We start from the raw sequence: 19,736 nt of genomic DNA, 5'->3' as shown, positions 1-19,736 counted from the left end.
CGGGTAGACATCCTGGTCACATGACAACGGAAGTGTCTTCAGTCACTGCTGGCTTTCTTGGCTAAGAAATGGAGATGAATACCACACCCTTGAGTCTGACATGACTGGAATGGGGAAAATCGTTACCTTTTATTAATCATGATTAATTGTTAGCTTAAGCCCAGAAACTCATGTAACCCTGACAACTTACGAAGAACAAACACTTTTATTTTTTAGTTGATTGGGACGAGAAAATGGACCGGCTGAACAGGAAGAAATGTGAAGGGAAGAAAAATCGCATTGTTTTTAATAGATGATAAATAAAAAGTCTCTGGAAACAGAACTGAGAATTGTCTGTAGCCTTCAGTGGGGATTTTCACACGTGCTTCTATGCTCCTCAAAACCCTTCACTCAAAAACGGTGGAGGAAAAACTGGGAGGGATGAGAAATCCTGAACCCCTTTCTCATTTCTTAAATTCCATCATTTTCCACTTGTTTCCAAGTTGGTAGACACTCATTTTGACAATGCAAAGGAAAAGCAACACACACTCAACAGGGCTAACAATCAAAGGAGTTTTGCGTCATTAGTGTGGCTCCCAAATGTTTAAGTCCTCTCCCACTCCCCCACCCCCAGTTTTGGGATGAAGACCAATGGAAAAGGAGAAAGTATGAATACACTTTTTTGGAATAAGTGGGAGGATAGCCCAGTTTTTTCAGACAAGTGGCTGATCAAAGAAAATAAGGGGGATGGAATCTCTTTAAAGTGGACTGTAGGAAGTTAGCAGCCACCCCTCTCTTAGGAAAAAAATGAAATATTTTAGGAAATATTAAAAGGGCAGAATATTTCTCCTAAAAGGGAGGCAGAAACTCAGCCCCTCCTGCCCACTTTTGTCAATGGGCCATTAAGGCCTGGGCCAGTCTATTCTACATAACAAAGATCTACCTCCTTCAGGCAGAGTCATAATAGGATTCCCAAAGGCCTTTCATTACATCATCACCCAGCAAGAGTCAACCAAGCTTGGGACTCGGGACAGCCTACAGAGTTGCCCCTCTATGGCTCCACGGGAGTCTGACAACCAATCAGAATACAAGCTCAAATTCAAAGCCCAACAGAGGGCATAAATCTCTCTCTCTCTCTCTCTCTCTCACCCATGTGTTCAGTTTTTTGCACTGCACCTCAAACCATGTGGTCTTCTCCAGAATTAAAACCTTCTTTCCAAGCAACTTCCATGAATCCAGTGTCTTTTTCCCCACTTGGAACTGAACCCAGATGGACGTTTCTTTCAACAGTACTTCTTAAATCTTATGAAGAAAACCTCAGGGATTTCTCCTGGCAGTTGACAGGAGTCAACATTGACTTGAAGGCACAAACAATAATATGAATTTTAATTTGTGGCTTTCTTAAAGCAGTGGACTCTTCGTGTTCAGGCTCATGCAGAAGCCTGCAAAAAGTCAAGCTACTTTAATAAGCAGCAAAAAGGAATCTGTCCATTTGCAGACCAAAACACTTTTCAGAGCATGCAATATACTAGTTGAAAATCTCCTTTCTTCCTTTCTGGTCCAAATCTCTTAATCTTCAGCTACATTCAGCGTCCTGAGTCGTTTTTGCCCTCCCCAGCTCCCAGGAACACTTTACAGACCTTCCAAAGCCTCCGCACGACCATTTTTGTGAAGGGGACGGGGTTTCAGGAGGGCAAAAATGTTGTATTCGGTGTATAAAATGCATCCAGATTTTCACCCTCTTTTTCGGGGGGAAAAGATGCATCTTATACTCTGAAAAATACGGTAGTTACGACTATTGATTTATTTTATTGATTGATTTCGTCAAGCATGAATTAGATAACAGATATAAGTACATGTATGAATACGAATACAAGGGAATATTAGGTCAAGGACGGTAGGCACGCTGGTGCGCTTATGCACGCCCCTTAAGGAATGGGGTGAGGTCGACAGTAGACAGTCTAAGGTTAAAGTTTTGGGGGTTTGGGGAAGAAACCACAATGTCAGATAGAGCATTCGAGGCATTGGCCACTCTGTTGCTGAAGTCATATTTTCTGCAATCAGGTTCGGAGCGGTTTACCTTCAATTATTATGTTATTATAATATTACATTAAATTTTTTAAATTTAATTTAATTTTAAAATATTAAACGCACATCTTTCCCCCGAGCCTGCTGTCAAAACTCCTTCAATAAAATACTTGGTTTAATTCAGACAATGTCTGCCCAAGATGAAACTCACTTTAGATTTCAAGAATGTTCACGTCTCCATTTTGTAAATAAAAACGTATCACCCACCAACACCAATAAGATTGGCCCGGACTGGAACAAGGTAGGCAGCCTTCATTTAAGCTTCAATACAACAATGATATTGGTTTCACAAATTGAGCTTCATAATTTGCTCACCTCTTCCCCCTTCACAAAGAAAACCAGCCAGTTGTTCCGAGAGCTTCTATCATCTTGATGGGATTCCATCAAACTCCGGAGGCCTTTCCACACCTTTTACCATTGTGCTGCCTCTACGGCTATCGCATCCTTTTGAAGATTGTTCCCATGGATAATTTCCAAGAGATGATTGGTCTATCAAGGACCTTCACAGACAAATAAGGCAATCTTATACTTTGGTGGCATGGAAACTCGCTAATTCGGCTCTGTCTGTTGGGTTTCAGGCCAATTTATACCCGAAGAAAAAAGAAATCAGACTAGATTTTCGCAATGTAGACGCATTCGCTTTATTGGTAAAACAATTTACACATTGGCGGAGTTTTCTTATCAATCAGATCGAGAAGGAAGTTTGGGATCTGTGCACCTGCAAAATGTGTTCCTGCACGACTCCAGAGGTTGTGAATGCTCCAACACTGGAAGTTCTTTTTTTCCCAGAGGCTTTTTATTTTTTGTTCTCTTACATACAATTAAAGATATACATTCACATAGTTATTATTCTTTTTTACATTCGGCCTTCTTGTGCATTTGTCGTTCCATTTACGGGATTATAACATACGGTTTGGGTTGCTTTGTTTACCATTCCTCACCTGTTTTGACACCACCTAATTTTCCCTTTCTTTTCTCCCTCCCTCCCTTCTTTTCTCCCTCCCTCCCTTCTCTACTTTCTTCCTTCCTCCTCTCCTTTCCCTTCCGTCTTCCCTTACCTCTCCCCTACTCCTCTCTTCCTCTTCCTACCCTCTCTCCTTCTCTCTCTCTCCCTTCCATCTTCCTCTCCTTACCTCTATCTTTCTTCCCTCCTCTTCCTCTCATCTCCTGTCCTCCTCTCTTCCTTTCTTTTTCTATTGTCGTAGGTGTCTCTTACAGCTCTTAATTTTTATTTTCTTGGGGTGGTATTTCTGCAAACCCAAAAATAGCTGGGTATCATTTCTTGTCCTCTTTCCTTCTCAAATCTATCCTGATTATGTTTTTTCCCCTTTGAATCTTACTTTTGAATATATACTTAATTACTATTATTTTCTTTTCTATTTTCCCCCCTCTTCCCCCCCCCTTTTTCTACTTAATGGCGTATTGTCTGGATTCCATACTTCCAGTTCCAACGCTGGAAGTTCTTAAGAAGATGTTGGATAACCATTTGTCTGAAGTAGTGTAGGGTTTCCTGCCTAAACAGGGGGTTGGACTAGAAGACCTCCAAAGTCCCTTTCAATTCTGTTATTCTATTCTGAAATGCAGAAACTCAGCCTTGTAGTAGGCTGCTCATTTTCTATTGATTAAGAAGACCATAGTAACTACTACTTTAGAAGTAAACCAAGAACAAAGAGGTTCACTCTCTACAGCTAACTAGATATGTCCATTCGAAATATTCCATTCTGATCTACTGCCCACCCCTTCCAAAAATACCTTCTCTGATTCTGCAAGGATCCCATGGCTATTAAATTCAGTGTTAGGGTTTCCTCATAGGTGGAGAATATTAAACCTAAGTGTCTGTTGCAGACAAAATCACCTGTTGTTGTTTTTTTCAAAGTCCCAATTCTCCATCAGTAGGAACCCACCTCTGCCAACGTCTTGGCCAGAGGCTTGAAAATTGGGTTGCCTGGGTCACTGCTTTTGATCACTGGCTACCTGCTTATATCTCACAGTGCCTTGTTTTCCCCTGTGTGTCTTTGATGGAAGTGACTTCCGTGGATTTATCACACTGCTTTGCTGGGGAAATGATTTGCCAAGGGGGCCCCTGGGCTGCTGCTCTGTCTGTTGTCGACATCCTTGTGAAAATCCCTCTGTTAAAAAAAATAAAATAAAGGGGCGGGTGGTGGTGGAAAGATTAATAATTCTCATAAAAACACATGAAATCTGAACATGTGAGTGGGCTGCAAGTATGTTTTTTTTCTTTTTCTTTCTTTTTAATTAAAATGTTTAAAAAGACAAAGTGTGAGAGATATATGTCTTCGGAATAGTATCTTAATGGGGAGGGAGTCAACCTCACTCATGCCAGTTCATAAATAAATAAGGATGTACCATATTTTTCGGAGTATAAGACACACCGGAGTACAAGACACACCAAGATTTTGAAGAGGTAATTTTTAAAAAAAAAGGTTTTCCTCTCTGCAGGCTTCTCAAACCCTCTGCCTGCCTCATTTTTTTGTGAAAAATGGGCCATGTAGTGAGTTTGAGAGACCTGCAAAGTGCTCCTGGGGACTGGGTGAAGTGGGGGGGCAAAACCAAGCAAATAATGGCCCTTTTTTCATGAAAATGGCCCGTTTTTTGCTTTAAAAAAACGGGCATGCATAGCCTTTAGGAGGCTTGTAGAGTGCTCCTGGGAGCTGGGGGGGGGGCACAAATGAGCAAAATATGACCCTTTTTTTGTTCGTTTTTCCTCTCCCCAGTCCCCAGGAGCACCCTAAAGGCTATGCACGTCCATTTTGGTGAAGGGGGCGGGGTTTCAGGAGGCCAAAAATGCTGTATTCAGTGTATAAGACGCACCCAGATTTTCACCCTCTTTTGGGGGGAAACAGGTGCATCTTACACTCTGAAAAATACGGTATTTATTGATAGATCCAGGGGTGGGCTTCAAACATTTTAGCAAGGGGTTCTCTGCCCTGTTGCTGGGTAGGCGTGGCCATGGTGGGCGTGGCCTAGTCAGCCTCCTTCACCATGACTGGGGGGGGGTGTCCTCCCCAGGCTTGGGAGGCTTTCCTCGACTCTCTGGGAGGGTGAAGGTTCGGGGTGCCTCAGTGGCTAAGACCTTGAGCTTGTCAACCAGAAAAGGTGGCAGTTCAACAGTTCGAATCCCGAGTGCCGCATAACGGAGTGAGCTCCCATTACTTGTCTCAGCTTCTGCCAACCTAGCAGTTCGAAAGCACATAAAAAATGCAAGTAGAAAAATAGGGACCACCTTTGGTGGGAAGGTAACAGCGTCCCGTGGGCCTTCGGCATTTAGTCATGCCGGCCACATGACCACGGAGAAGTCTTTAGACAGCGCTGGCTCTTCGGCTTAGAAACGGTGATGAGCATCGCCCCCTAGAGTCAGGAACAACTAGCGCATATGTGCGAGGGGGCCTTTACCTTTAACTTTATCCTCCAGTTTTCTCTGAAGTGCAGTTTAGTATAAGAAAAGGATTTAGAGCAACCTTCCACTGGAGGGAATTAAAAAGGAAGCTTTTTAAGTTGGAAATTAGCCACACAGCTTTTTGTAAGCAAAAAGCTCCATCACTGGAGACTTTTAAGAAGAGACTGGAAAGCCACTTGTCTGGAATGCTATAGGGTTTCCTGCTTGAGCAGGGGGTTGGACTAGAAGACCTCCAAGATCCCTTCCATCTCTGTTATTCTGTTATTTCTGTTAATCCTTCCAGCCCTGGGATTCTATGATTCATCATTTTTTAGTAATCAGTTATATTCCTCCTGGCTATAAAGCAGACAGGCTACACGATGCGTACAATACCTGGAGAACACAATTTAGAAATTCATGAAATGAGAACGAGGGCGGAGGCGAGGATCCATTTAATATAGCTGAAAAGCCAGATTTATAACCCCTGAACTGAGACATATTCATAAAAGGTAGAATTTGGGCCACTTTGCAGTGAACAGGTATCCTGCAAAAATGACTTCCCTTGAAAATGGCTCAAATTAAAAGGAGAAAGTAGGTGCCAAATTTGGAAAGCGAAGCAATAGAGGTAAAAAGGGATGAAATTTTGGGAAAGGAAAATTCTTTGCATGATGAGCGAAGGAAATTTTTTTAAAAAATATATCTTTTTTGCTCTTAAGACAGAATCCAAATCTTGCTTGCACATTATCAAGTAAGTCATGGGTCGTCAACCTGGTCCCTACCGCCCACTAGTGGGAGCCAACCTCTCTGTTTTGCTCAGTTCTCTGATTGGCGAAATCTTGGGATTTTGGTCAAAGACAGTGCAGTTTCTGAAAGACTGAATCCTTGTAAAATGAGATTATCGAATATATATTTTAGGGTGGTGTTTTCTCAATCGTGGCACCTTTAAGATTTATGGACGTCAACTCCCAGAATTCCCCATGGCTTCCTGGGTGAGGAGTTCAAGCATGGCTGACTGGGGAATTCTGGGAGTTGAAGTCCATACACCTTAAAGTTGCCAAGGTGGAGAAATATTTCTTTATGGCCTCTAGTCAAAGCCCTCTCGGGTCATCTGTATAGATTTGCAAGGACAATAGTAGTCTCTGTCATACCCATCTAAGCTGATCGGATCTCTTTTAGCCCAAAGAGAATGGCAAACCGGATCTTCGAGGCCAGAAAACTCACATTATTCTATTTCACGCACCCCTCACATCTGAGCAATCTACGTCTCGAAAGTCATTACCTCCTGCGTCGATCTCAAAAGCCAACAAAGGGGAACTCAAATCTCAGGGTGAGATAAATCGTTTTAAATGCTAATTGATGCGCAACTTCTATTCCCTTTTTTTTTGAAATGCAAAAGGGCTGTCTAACAATAGCAGAGATTGAAATCATGTGGCTCAGGGGTGCTGGTTTGTGACACCTTTGTGGGGTAGCACTGAACTATTCGGCGTTCTTGTATCCTGCTGAAATGCTTGAATTATAAATAAGAATTTCATTTCCCCCCCCCTTCCCCCCCCTTTTGAGGCTGCCTAATTGTATGTTAATGGGTGCTTTAAAAAAAGAAACAAAACACAACCCCCTAGGTAAGCTATACTTCTGTGGTACTTATCTTCCAGAGTTCCATTCTCACTTTTCTGGATAACTTTATGTGCCTCCAAAACTTGCCTTTGGGTGATGAGAGATATATTATACAGCAGGAAGTGGTGAGGACAGGTGAAAGACTTGGGTTCCAACTACAAGCTTGCTTGCACAGTCTTCTTTTGAGGCTTAGTTTCTTTTTCTAGAATTCCAGGAATAGTCATCCTCTTCCCCTTTGAGGGATATGGATATGGAGGGATATGGATTCAGGAATGAGATGTGTTGCAATTTGTTAGTTGTTGTGGCCTATCGGCCACCAGCCCCTCCAGCAACCAAATCAGAGGAGGAGGAGGCGTGGGAGTTAGGGCAATCTGAGAGCTTCGAGAGATTGTCTCCGGATAATAAGCCCAATCGGGCTTTTGAGCACATGTGCTAAAATAAGCCCTCCTCTGAAAATAAGCCCTCTCCAAAAAATATTGCAACACAGCAGCAGCCATGAGGTGACCATGCTCGCCACCTCCTGCACCTCCAAAGTAATAAGACCTCCCCAAAAATAAGGCCAAGCGCTAATTTCAGGGGCCCAAAGAAAATAAGACCCTGTCTTATTTTGGGGAAAACACGTTAATGATGGAGGAGACCTGGTAGCATAGTGCTTAAACTGAAGTATAAGTGGACAAACTCTACCGACAGACTGGAGTTCGATCCAGATGGGGCCCAAGGTTGACTCAGCCATCTGTCCTTCCGAGGCTGGTAAAACGAGGACCCATTTTGTAGGACACAACACGCAAATAACGCTTCTACATTGTGAACCTGTCAAGCACTATGGGGAGGTATATAAATATAAATGCTATTGCTTTTGCTATTGATAATAAAGACTAAGGCGCTTAGATGCCCCTTTAAAAATTTAAAACTCTCTTTAAGGATCACAGTAAGCATCTCATAATAATTAATTGCGGCTTCCCCCCCCTCTCTCTCCTCCCTCACCCCCCCCAAAAAAAAAATCTTAAAGAAGGCCAGTCAGAGCAGAAACCCACTTGCTGAAGTTTGCAAAAAGAGCCATATGAGGTCACCAGGATGAGGAGAAGATCTGAGGGCAAGAAAAGGAGGAATTACAGAACTTCTAATAAAGACAGTCTTCTCTGCACCCCCCCTTCCTCTTCCACCTCCTGAAATTTCTGCTCCGCATTCAGTTAGGGGAGGGGGGAATTCCATTTTTCAATTCTACTAAACGTCACCCAAGGTGATTCCAGTTGGATTAAAAAAAGGCCCATAAAGGTTCTGTCAATATTGAGCATAAATAAGATTGATTTCCGTGGGAGCTCCCTTGTTTTATGGGCAACAAGATTGGATAGTTCTAACAAATGAGATGTTTGTGGATTACTAAGGGATGAAATCAGTTTTCTGTCAGATTCAAGCATTCATATGCACCCTGGCCTTCTTTGACAACCTCTGCAATTTCCATCATCAGAATGTACGTTCTTCAGGTGGGAAGATGGATATACGGATATATATCACAAGGACACTTTCTTCCTTCACCCTGTCATTACTCCCAAAAGTGGTTGACCGATATGATTTGATATCCAAGAAGAGCAGGATGAGTTTTTAGCCTCTGCACTGTAAGCTGCCATAACCTTTTATGTCATCTCTAGCTAACTTAGTATTTAAACCTGGTTCTGAAAAAAAAAATGGGGAGAGCTGAAATGTTTGTCTCCTATCGGATTATTTCAGTTACCTCCTTTTACAAGTCCCAAGGCAACTGGACTTTCTGGTTTTTATTTATTTTTATTTATTTCGGTTTGTCAAACATGTATAAGAAAACAAGTATAAGTATGAATATAACATATAAACATATGATTATAAGCAGTTATAAGTACATACATAAGAAATGAGTACAAATACATGGGGACAGTAGGACAGGGACAGAAGGCACTCTGGTGGGCTTATGCACTCCCCCTTTACGGACCTCTTAGGAATGGGGTGAGGTCCACGGTAGACAGTTTAAGGTTAAAGCTTTGAGAATTTGAGGATGTAACAAGGGAGTCAGGTAGAGCATTCCAGGCGTTGACCACTCTGTTGCTGAAGTCGTATTTTCTGCAATCGAGTTTGGTGCCGTTTACCTTGAGTTTGTATCGATTGTTTGCCCCTGTGTTATTGCGGTTGAAGCTGAAGTAGTCGTTGACAGGCAAGACGTTGTAGCACACAATTTTGTGTGCTTTTTCTTTGAAGCTCAGAGCTGAAGAAGCTTCTTGGATGAGAAGCAAAACATCTTCAAAGGAAAACCAGAAAGTCCAGTTGCCTCTTGAGAAAAAAGCACCTTTGGGGCAACCTTGTCCTGGATGACTGAGAATTTCCATAAAGGTAAAGGTTCCCCTCGCACATATGTGCTAGTCACTCCCAACTCTAGGGGGTGGTGCTCATCTCTATTTCAAAGCCAAAGAGCCAGTGCTGTCCGAAGACGTCTCCGTGGTCATGTGGCCAGCATGACTAAATGCTAAAAGCGCACGGAACGCTGTTACCTTCCCACCAAAGGTGGTCCCTATTTATCTACTTGCATTTTTTACATACTTTCAAGGTTGGCTGAAGCTGGGACAAGTAACAGGAGCTCACTCCGTTACACGGTGCTAGGGATTCAACCGCTGAACTGCCAACATTTCTGATTGACAAGCTCAGCGTCTTAGCCACTGAGCCACTGTGTCCCTGAGAATCTCCATAGACACTCCTTTTACAAGCAAATTGCAGGAGAGGCAACCTTTATACATGAAAGGGAGATATCGTAGTTTGGCAAAAAATTTCCCTAAAGTAAAAACTCTGAAAAAATATTCCAGGGGCAATTAAGAGCAATTGTTAGATTGGTTTTATGACAGTGTATTCTGTCGGGTCCTTGGTACTCTCTGTGCTTAATCACCAGCCACCCAACTAGGTAACATGAACAGTGCATTGATGATGTTACCTAGTTGGGTAATGAAACATCTGCAAGAAAACAACCAAGCTCAGAGAGCACTCTGAAGAAGCTGTAGAAGCTTCTTGGATGAAAAGCGAAAGATCTTCCAAAAAAACCCCAAGAAAGTCCAGTTGCCTCTTGAAAAAAAAGCACATTGGGACATCTAAGGGGCTGCCACAACCTATTCTCCAAAGCACATGAAGGCAGAACAAGAAGCAACGGATGGAAGCTAATCAAGGAGAGAATCAACCTGGAAATAAATTAAGAAATTAATGAGTGGACAAATTGCATGGACTCCACCACTGGAAGAAGAAAAGAGATTGGGCAGCCAAGTGTTTGAAATGATATAGAACAGGGGTGGCGAACACGCGGCTCGCGAGCCGCATGCGGCTCCCGGCCAAAATAAATGAGGCTCTTTGCCTCTTGTCATTATTTAGTATACTGTGGCTCGGATCGCGCGCTCCCTTTCGGAAGCTGGGGAGGTCCTTTGCAGGCAGCTAGAACGGGCCGCCTGCAAAGGACTTCCCCAGACTTGCTTTGAGGAGCACGGGGCGACTGAGGCTAGTTGTAAAGCCCCAAAGCCCCCACCGCCACCGGAAGAACTGCTGCCACCTCCTCCTCATCCTCCTCTAACAGGCAGCACTGCCGGATTTGCCGCCCGGCGCTGCGGCTGAGATGAAGCCGCCAAAGCTCCAGCCGGCATCTCCGCGCGTGGCAGCGGCGCCTCCCCTCCGCCGTGCTTTTGAGGAGCCATGAGGCTGCAGGAGCCAGTAGGAAGGCGGGGGGGAGCAGGGGAAAAAAAGCCTCATGGCTCCTCAAAAGCACGGAGGAGGGGGAGGGGACAGAGGTAACCCAGCGCTGAGCTCAGGAGCAAATCTGGTGATTCTGTTGGAGGAGGAGGAGGAGGAGGTAGCAGCAGTTATTCTGGTGGCAACTCGTACTCGTCGGCATCTTCAGCAGAAGCCCTGCCCACAATGAAGAAAGCAAAGATGGAGCAGATCCACGCAGATGACGTCGCTGCAACATGACTGGAGGAGGAATTCTGGGAGTTGAAGTCCACAAGTGTTAAAGCTGTCAGGTTTGAAGACCCCTGGGGGTTTTTTTCCCTAAAGGGTTAGGGGTGCAAGGGTCTTGTAACTTGACAGCTTTAAGAGTTGCGTGCTTCAAATGCCAGAGTTTCTGAGCCAACATTTTGGTTGCTAAGCAGGAGCGTTGTTAAGTGATACTGATATTATATAACACTTTGAATTAAGCGGGTACCTTGAAGAAACATAACTTTGAGTTTCAAATAATACTGATTTCGTTGTTGTCTTAGGTGACATCTGTGAAAAAAATTCAAGTGCTCAGGCATGAAAATGTGCCGCTCAAACACTATACTTTTCTGCTCACATCGAAAAAAAATTAGAGGGAACATTGCTTCCGGGTCTGTTTTGGCAGGTCACTGCGTGGTGTGGCTCTCTGACTCTCACAGTTTAAAATTTTGGCTCTTTTTGTCGAACTTGTTCGCCACCCCTGATATAGAATCTCCTGCTTCAACAGGGGATTGGACTAGAAGACCTCCAAGGCCCATTCCAACTGTGTTAGTTTATTATTATAGCCACTGCTGTGGTCTGTAATGTGATTTTCTGTAGATGAAATATTTTAAGCTGCCTAAGCCATATAATTGTTCCATTTGCTGGGGACCGAATTGTAGGACAGTAGACATTCAGACATTGAGGAAGGCAGGATTGGGATGCAAGCTTCAGGCCTTTTCTACATGTATCACAAATTCAAACACTAGTACCAAAAAAGAAAAAAAGAAAAAAAGAAATGACTTGCTCACGTAACACAGTATTCTGGTCCACACACAATGCCAAGCCATAAACCATGGTTTAGAGCAGTGTTTTTCAAAGCTGGGTTGTATCTCCAACCCAAGTTAAGCAAAGTAGCTTTGTACTGTGCCATTTGTGACCCTCCTGACTTTTTAACTTATACACACACACCCCAGAGGTGGTATTCAGCCAGTTCTGACAGGTTCTGGAGAACCGGCAGCGAAAACTTTGAGTAGTTTGGAGAACCGGCAAATAGGCTGGCCCCGCCCCTGCTGCCTCCCAGCTGATCTTCTTTTGTTGCCCTGAACAGGAGAACAGAGCTGGAAATCAGGTTAGTGGGGTGGGGAGGGAATAGGGATTTTGTAGTAACCTTCCCTCTGGAATGAGGAGGGAATGGGGATTTTGTAGTATGCTTCCCCTGCCACGCCCACAAAGCCACGCCACGCCCACAAAGCCACGCCACCACAGAACTAGTAGTAGTTTTCTGGAATCCCACCACACACACACACACACTTCTGCGAAGACCATTACAAACCCACTCTGCGCAATATCCAGCATGCTTAGAAGTGTTCAACAGTATGGAGAGCTAGTGAGCAATACAGCTCTGGTTGAACCAAAATGAGTTTTAAAGGCAGGGATCTCACTTTGATTTATAATGTTCCATTAAACTATTTGAGTTTTTTTTCATGCCTCATCCCCTTGTCATATATCATAATCCATTACTCATTAATGAGGCTTTTTCTCAAGATCTTGGCTTGGAAGACTTAATGGAGCTTGTGATCTTTTCAATGAGTTGAAACTTCACACGTTTCTGGTAGGGCTTAACGCTACTTTGTGGATTGGAGACGGCTTTTTTTTTTTTTTTAATGCACCACCGGATTTAAAAGAACAGAAAATAATGGACTGTGGTCACTGTGACCCCATAGCTCAGGGGAAAATTGTCATCTCATATCTAATAATATGAAACCAGGCTACTATGGCATTTCTTTTTAAAAACAAAAACAAAAACAAATCCAATTACAATTATCAGACTTTGAACTTTAGTATTCATGGGATGTTTTAATGGAGAACATACTGAGCTATAAAGAAAACGAAAAAGATTAATTGGCATTAGTTTCCTATTCTAGGAAGGACAACTTGATCTGGAAGAGTTTGGGCTATGGCCAGAAAAAAAATGGATTTGGAGATGGAATACTTAACCAAACTGAAAAGTTTAATCTTTTTTTTTTTTTTTTGAAGCCTCAAACTGTCGTATTCTGTTAGCAAAGTGATTTGTTCACTTCCATTTTCTTTTCCAGAACAATTACTGGGAATGTCAGATATAGACAGGAAAGAAAGAAAGAAAGAAAGAAAGAAAGAAGGAAGGAAGGAAGGAAGGAAGGAAGGAAGGAAGGAAGGAAGGAAGGAAGGAAGGAAGGAAGGAGGGGAGAGAGAAGATAGAGAGAAATAGATGATATAGATGATAGCTCAGAGGTGGGTTAGATAGATAGATAGATAGATAGATGGATGGATGGATGGATGGATGGATGGATGGATGGATGGATGGATGGATAGATAGATAGATAGATAGATAGATAGATAGATAGATAGAGATAGATAGACAGATATAATTATAGATAGTAGATGATATAGCAATAGACGATATAGATGATATAAAGATAGATAGATAGATGATAGATAGATAGATAGATAGTAGATAGATAGATAGATAGATAGATAGATAGATAGATAGATGATAGATAGATGATAGATAGATGATAGATAGATGATAGATAGATGATAGATAGATGATAGATAGATAGATGATAGTAGATGATAGAAAAATAGATGATAGATATAGATGATATAAAGAGATAGATAGACAGACAGACAGACAGACAGATGTAATGATAGATAGTAGATGTTAGAGAAATAGATGATAAATATAGAATATATAAAATATAGGTAAGTAGGTAGGTAGGTAGATAGCAGGGATGGGTTCCTGCCAGTTCTAACCTCTTCTATAGAAGAGGTTCCACAAATCTACCGTGCCATTTAGAACCGGTTCCAGCTCCCTCCCCCCGCCTGTCCGCACATCATCAAGATGAAGAGCGAGAGGAGGAATTCTGGGAGTTGAAGTCCACAAGTCTTTATTGTATGATTACATTAACAGAATCTTGAAAATAGGAAAGTACATCTCTCCTCTCATGCCCTGACAGAGAGTAAGGCCACAGGGGGACGGTGATTGGCCCCTCCCAGAGGGAATAAAAGAGGAGTGAAAGGGGAGTGGAGTTTGCAGGAGACAATTAGTTCATTCCTGCATTTTGGCCAAGTATTGCGGCGTATGAAAGATATGGGCCTGGCCACTCTCCAAGCCTGATAAAGGTCAGTAATTGTGAACTATCTTGAAAGACTGTGGGAGAGGGAAGACTTTGCTTGAGACAAATTCATTGTAAATTAAATAAAAGGGGTTTATTGGGACGAGGACTCAGCTTCGTGCTGCTGGGGAAGCCTAGGTCAGAACACTTACCTTACCTTACCTTACCTTATCCTATCCTATCCTATCCTATCCTATCCTACCTTACCTTAACTTACGTACTGGCTGCCCATCTTACCACAGGGTAACTACTGCAAGATTATTGTATGTGGGATATTTTTAAAAACTCGATTCACCTTTCACTGCTGAAATTACCCTGGTTCATTTATCAGTTGTCCTTATCTGTTAACAAGCTGTGTCCCAGGCAGCCTACGTACCACCTGCGCAGGAATCAGAAATGAAAGGACATTTTCAAGACCATCTCTTGCAGATTCTGCCTGGAGAACTAATTTGGGCTTCTGGAAATACCCAGAAGTGGGGCCAGGCAACCCTGGAGTTATTTGATCATGAATTGCAGAGGGAAATGTGCAAATTGGCTCAGGGTGGCATGACAAATGACGCTTCTGCTTTCAAATGCCTCCCACGAAAGAGTAAAAAATAATAATAATTTCACAGTAGAAAGGGAAAAACTGATTTATATCCGACAATTGAAACGGTGCTCTAAGAGGAAAATGACCAGGAGACTAGAAAACTAAGTCCTGTGACAGTTTGCTAAAAGCCTGTGGTTCCAAATAAATGTTTCAAATCAAAACTCCTATGTAAGGAGACCAAATAAGGTGAGCAATTTTGCGAAGCTTCTTCTCTGGTCACATTGTGCTACAAACTACGGCATGCAAAACCTTTGCCAGACCAATTCTTGAATACAGCTCGTCTGCCTGGAATCCACACTGTATATCGGACATTAATACCATTGAGCAAGTCCAGAGGTATTTCACGAGAAGAGTCCTCCACTCCTCTGCTCACAACAGAATCCCTTACACCACCAGGCTCGAAATTTTGGGCTTGGACAACCTGGAACTACACCACCTACGGTCTGACCTAAGCGTAGTACACAAAATTGTCTGCTACAACGTCCTACCTGTCAATGACTATTTCAGCTTCAATCGCAATAATACAAGGGCAAACAATCGATAGAAACTCAAGGTAAATCGCTCCAAAATCGATTGCAGAAAATACAACTTCAGCAACAGAGTGGTCAACGCCTGGAATGCTCTACCTGATTGTTGTTACATCCTCAAACCCTCATAATTTTAACCTCAAACTGTCTAGCGTGGACCCTTTCCTAAGAGGTCTGTAAGGGGGCGTTCATAAGTGCACCAGAGTATCTACCATCCCTGTCCTATTGTCTCCACTTATTTGTACCCATTTCCCGTGTCCATGTGCGTATTTATACCTGTTATCTCGTACATGTTTGACAAGCGAAATAAATAAAATGCATTTAGTTCCGACAAAAGAAATATTGGAGGATAGATTCAAAAGAATTGTCATGGGGAAAGAAAAATGGAAAAATGTTTGTCAAACTTGGCAGAGTTTAAGATCCGTGGATTTCAACTCCCAGAATTCTGCCCACAGCTCTAAATGTCTATGGAGATTCTCAATCACCCAGTGCACGACTGTCCCAAAGGTGGTTTTCCAAAAGGCCACTGGACTTCCTTGGTTTGAAAGCGTTTCACTTCTCACCCAAGAAGCTTCTTCAGATCTACAGTAACTGACTGGTGGGAAATGAAGGATTTGGATTCTTTGCTGGATAGCAGCAAAGAATGCAAATCCACGCATTCTCCACCAATCAGTAATAACTGAAGAAGCTTCTTGGATAAGAAGCAAAATGTTTTCCAGGAAAAAAAAAAGTCCAGATTTTATTTTGTAAACTTCTCATTGTTTGTTGCCGCATCTTTAGGAAATCTGCCGACGATTGGAGCAGGATATGAATAGGATATTCTGCAATTTACACAAGTTGTAGAAAGTACAGGTAGTATAGACTTAGAACTATTTGTTTAGTGACCGTTCGAAGTTTCAACAGCCCAGAATAAAAAGACTTATGGCCATTTTTCACACTTACGACTGTGGCAACTTCCTCGTGGTCACATATTTAAAATTCGGCCATTTGGCAACTGGCGTGTATTTATGACGGTTGCAGTATCCCAGGGTCATGTGATCCCCTGTTGCAACCTTCGGACAAGCAAAGTCAATTGGGAAGCCAGAATCACTTAACAACCATGATACTAACTTAACAACTGCAGTGATTTACTTAGCAATTGTGGCAACGAAGGTCATAAAACTTAACAATGGAAATTTTGTGCTCAATTGTGGTCATAAGTTGAGGACTAAGCCTTAACATCTTTCCCTCTTGTAAATGTGAAATAACTGCAGAAACTACTTAGATCCTACTTATAAATATATTGGATTATTTTAAACTGTTCATGTCTTCTGACTGAAAACTGTTTTCTTGCCATAATTAAATGTGTGTGTGTGTGTGTTTCCTTGCTTATGTTCTCACATTTGTTTTCATTTTAGGCAATTTCCAAGGACTCCGGTTCTTTAGCATCAATACTCCAGATTCCTATTTTTCAAAGGATTTAAATCCATTTGCACCTTTTGTTTTGAAAGACGTGTTTTGTGAGCACTGCAAAGTACTCTCAGAAATTCTTTTCATTCCTGACAAAACACAGGGAAGATAAAGCAGGGGGGGGGAGAGGAAGGAAGGAAAGAAGGAAAGAAAGAAAGAAAGAAAGAAAGAAAGAAAGAAAGAAAGAAAGAAAGAAAGAGAAAGGAAAGAAGAAAGAAAAAAGAAAGAAAAAGAAAGAAAAGGAAAAGAAAGAAAGAAGGAAAGAAAGAAAAAGAAAGGAAAGAAAGGAAGGAAGGGAAGGGAAAAAGGAAAAAAGAAAGAAAGAAAAAGAAAGGAAGAAAAGAGGAAGAAAGGAAAGAAAGAAGAAAGAAAAAAGAAAGGAAAGGAAGAAAAAGGAAAGGAAAAGAAAAGAAAGAAAGGAAGTTAGGAAAGGAAGGAAGAAAGGAAAAGAAAGAAAAGAAAAAGAAAAGAGGAAAAAAGGAAAGAAAGAAGAAAGAAAGAAGAAAGAAGGAAAGGAAAACAAAGAAAGAAAAGGGAAAGGAAGGAAGGAAAAGAAAGAAAGGAATGAAAGAAAGAAAAGGAAGGAAGGAAGGAAGAAAGAAGGAAAGAAAGAAGGAAGGACTATAAAGGCTGCACTGCAGTGGGTTCTGTTTTTAATGCATAAAGAAAGAAAAAATACGGCAGATCGATTTCAGAAGCTCCTGGAAAGAAGTCCCTAGAGACCAGATGTGCAGGTTACAGGTCAGGTTCCCCCTTCAGGCAAACAATGAATTTGTGACAGTGCTCTGGACAGAAAGCCATCTTGGTGCTTGATTCATAACCCAATTCCTTTATATTCCTTTGGTTTGGAGGTGAAGAAAGTTAGAACCCACCCACCCTCCTAGAAGAATGAAATATTCTGGGAAATATTAAAAAGGCAGAACATTATATTTCCCTGGATGAGAAAAGGAGGAACATGTTTTAAAGACAAAGCAGCTCCCTGCAGCTCCCTGCCTCCCCTCCAGCTCCAGAGTGATGGATTAAGACATGGTCCTCAGCACATGATGGGATTAGCCCTCTACCCATCTCACCACATGGCACCTGGAGGGATTGCATCACTCAGCAAGATTCAACCAAGCCTGGGACTCAAGATGACCTGCAAAGTTACCCCTGCATGGCCCCATGGGAGTCTGACAACCAATCAGAACCCATTTCTTACACAGGAACAGGAAGCTCCAAGGCTGGGCCCAGGAGAGGGTATAAATCTCTCTGTCTCTCTCTCTCTCTTACCCATGTGCTCATTTTGCCCAGGACCTCAAACCATGTGGCCCCTTCCACCATTAAACCATCTTTCTAAATAGCCTCCATATTTCCAGTGTCTTTCTCCCCGCTTGGAACTGAACCCAGAGGGACATTTCTTCCAACAGGGGTAAGAGATAGGAAGAATTGAGGTGAATGTATATTTCTCACGCAGTCCAGGGGTTGCCTTATTTACACAGAAGTAACACCAACTCCCCAGGAACATACATTCACGCATTCACAAAGAAATACCTGCCCTTTGAACACATCAATCAAGACCTTGATGAAGTAAAACTTGAGCAAGCAAGAAGCATGAAATTACATGAGTGACCAAGAATCATGTTGCTTATACCGTTAGTTATTCTAGACCCATAATATGAAGGTGAAATTTATGGAAGAAGACCCTAATGGTTGGGAAAAGTGAAAGCAATTCAGAAAAGCCAACAGAAGAAAAAAAACATGATTAGCTACTATCATTTTTGCAAGGCAGGAGGCTTGCAAAAATAGAAAGTCGCCGTTGCTTAATAGACAATTTGGATGGAATTTTGCCCATTGCGTCACAAAGAGTCAGAAGCGACAGATGAACAATATTATTATCACAAAGGACGACTATTATCTCAATTTTCTCTCTCCAGGAGAAAATGATAGATAGGGATAGGAGATAGTATAGATAGATAGATGGAGAGATGACAGATGGATGGATGATAGACAGACAGACAGACAGACAGACAGACAGACAGACAGATTATAGATAAATAATAGACATACAGAAATAGAAATGATAGATAGGGATAGGTGATAGGATGGATGGATGGACGGATGGATGGCTAGATAGATATGCATGGATGATAAACAGACAGACAGACAGACAGATTATAGATAAATAATAGACATACAGACATAGAAATGATAGATAGGGATAGGAGATAGGATGGATGGATGGATGGATAGATATGGATGGATGGATGATAGACACACAGACACACAGGTAGAGCATGGCAGCTCCAAGAAATTTCAGCTTTAACAGCAAATAAGATGGGGTTATGTCTATATTTTAAAGTTGTTCCCCTTTTGCCATAAAATATGAGAAGTCCTATTTCAGACTAACCAATCTTCCTCTTCCCTAAAACAAGTGGAACAGAGCAGGATGGAGCTGTGACTTCATATACATTTTAAATGTGCAACATCAGGAGAAATGGTTTACATTGCACCTTTGTATTCCATTTGTCCTGACCTGTGTAAGAGTATCTTAGAACAGGCCTAGCATTTTTATTTTTTAAAGATAACTTTAATCTCACCTTTATTACTTTTATAAATAATTAAGTTGACAAACATACCTAATACTACTTCTTCCTTCTATTTTACCCAAAACAACAACTGGGTGAGGTGCAGTTATGGGATTCAGCCAGTTCGCACCTATTCGGGAGAAGCGGTTGTTAACTTTCTAAGCAGTCCGGAGAACCGGTTGTTGGAAGAAATTCCCACTTTGCAGGGCTAATCCTGTACGGAAGGCAGGAAGGAAACATTCTGGTGTTGTTTCTAGCCTAATCTTTGTTGCCCTGCTTACAGAAACTGCCTCTCCGGTTGACCCTTGTTACATTGTAACAGTTAAGGCAAAGCACCCATTGACGGGAATGACGTTGAGTTGGCCACACCCACCCAGTCACATGACTAACCAGCCCCGCCTACCCAGCTGGTCATTAGGG

This window comes from Natrix helvetica, assembly GCF_964273705.1.
Source record: "Natrix helvetica genome assembly, chromosome: 6".
Classification (NCBI taxonomy): Eukaryota; Metazoa; Chordata; class Lepidosauria; order Squamata; family Natricidae; genus Natrix; species Natrix helvetica.
This window is presented reverse-complemented; position numbering follows the sequence as displayed.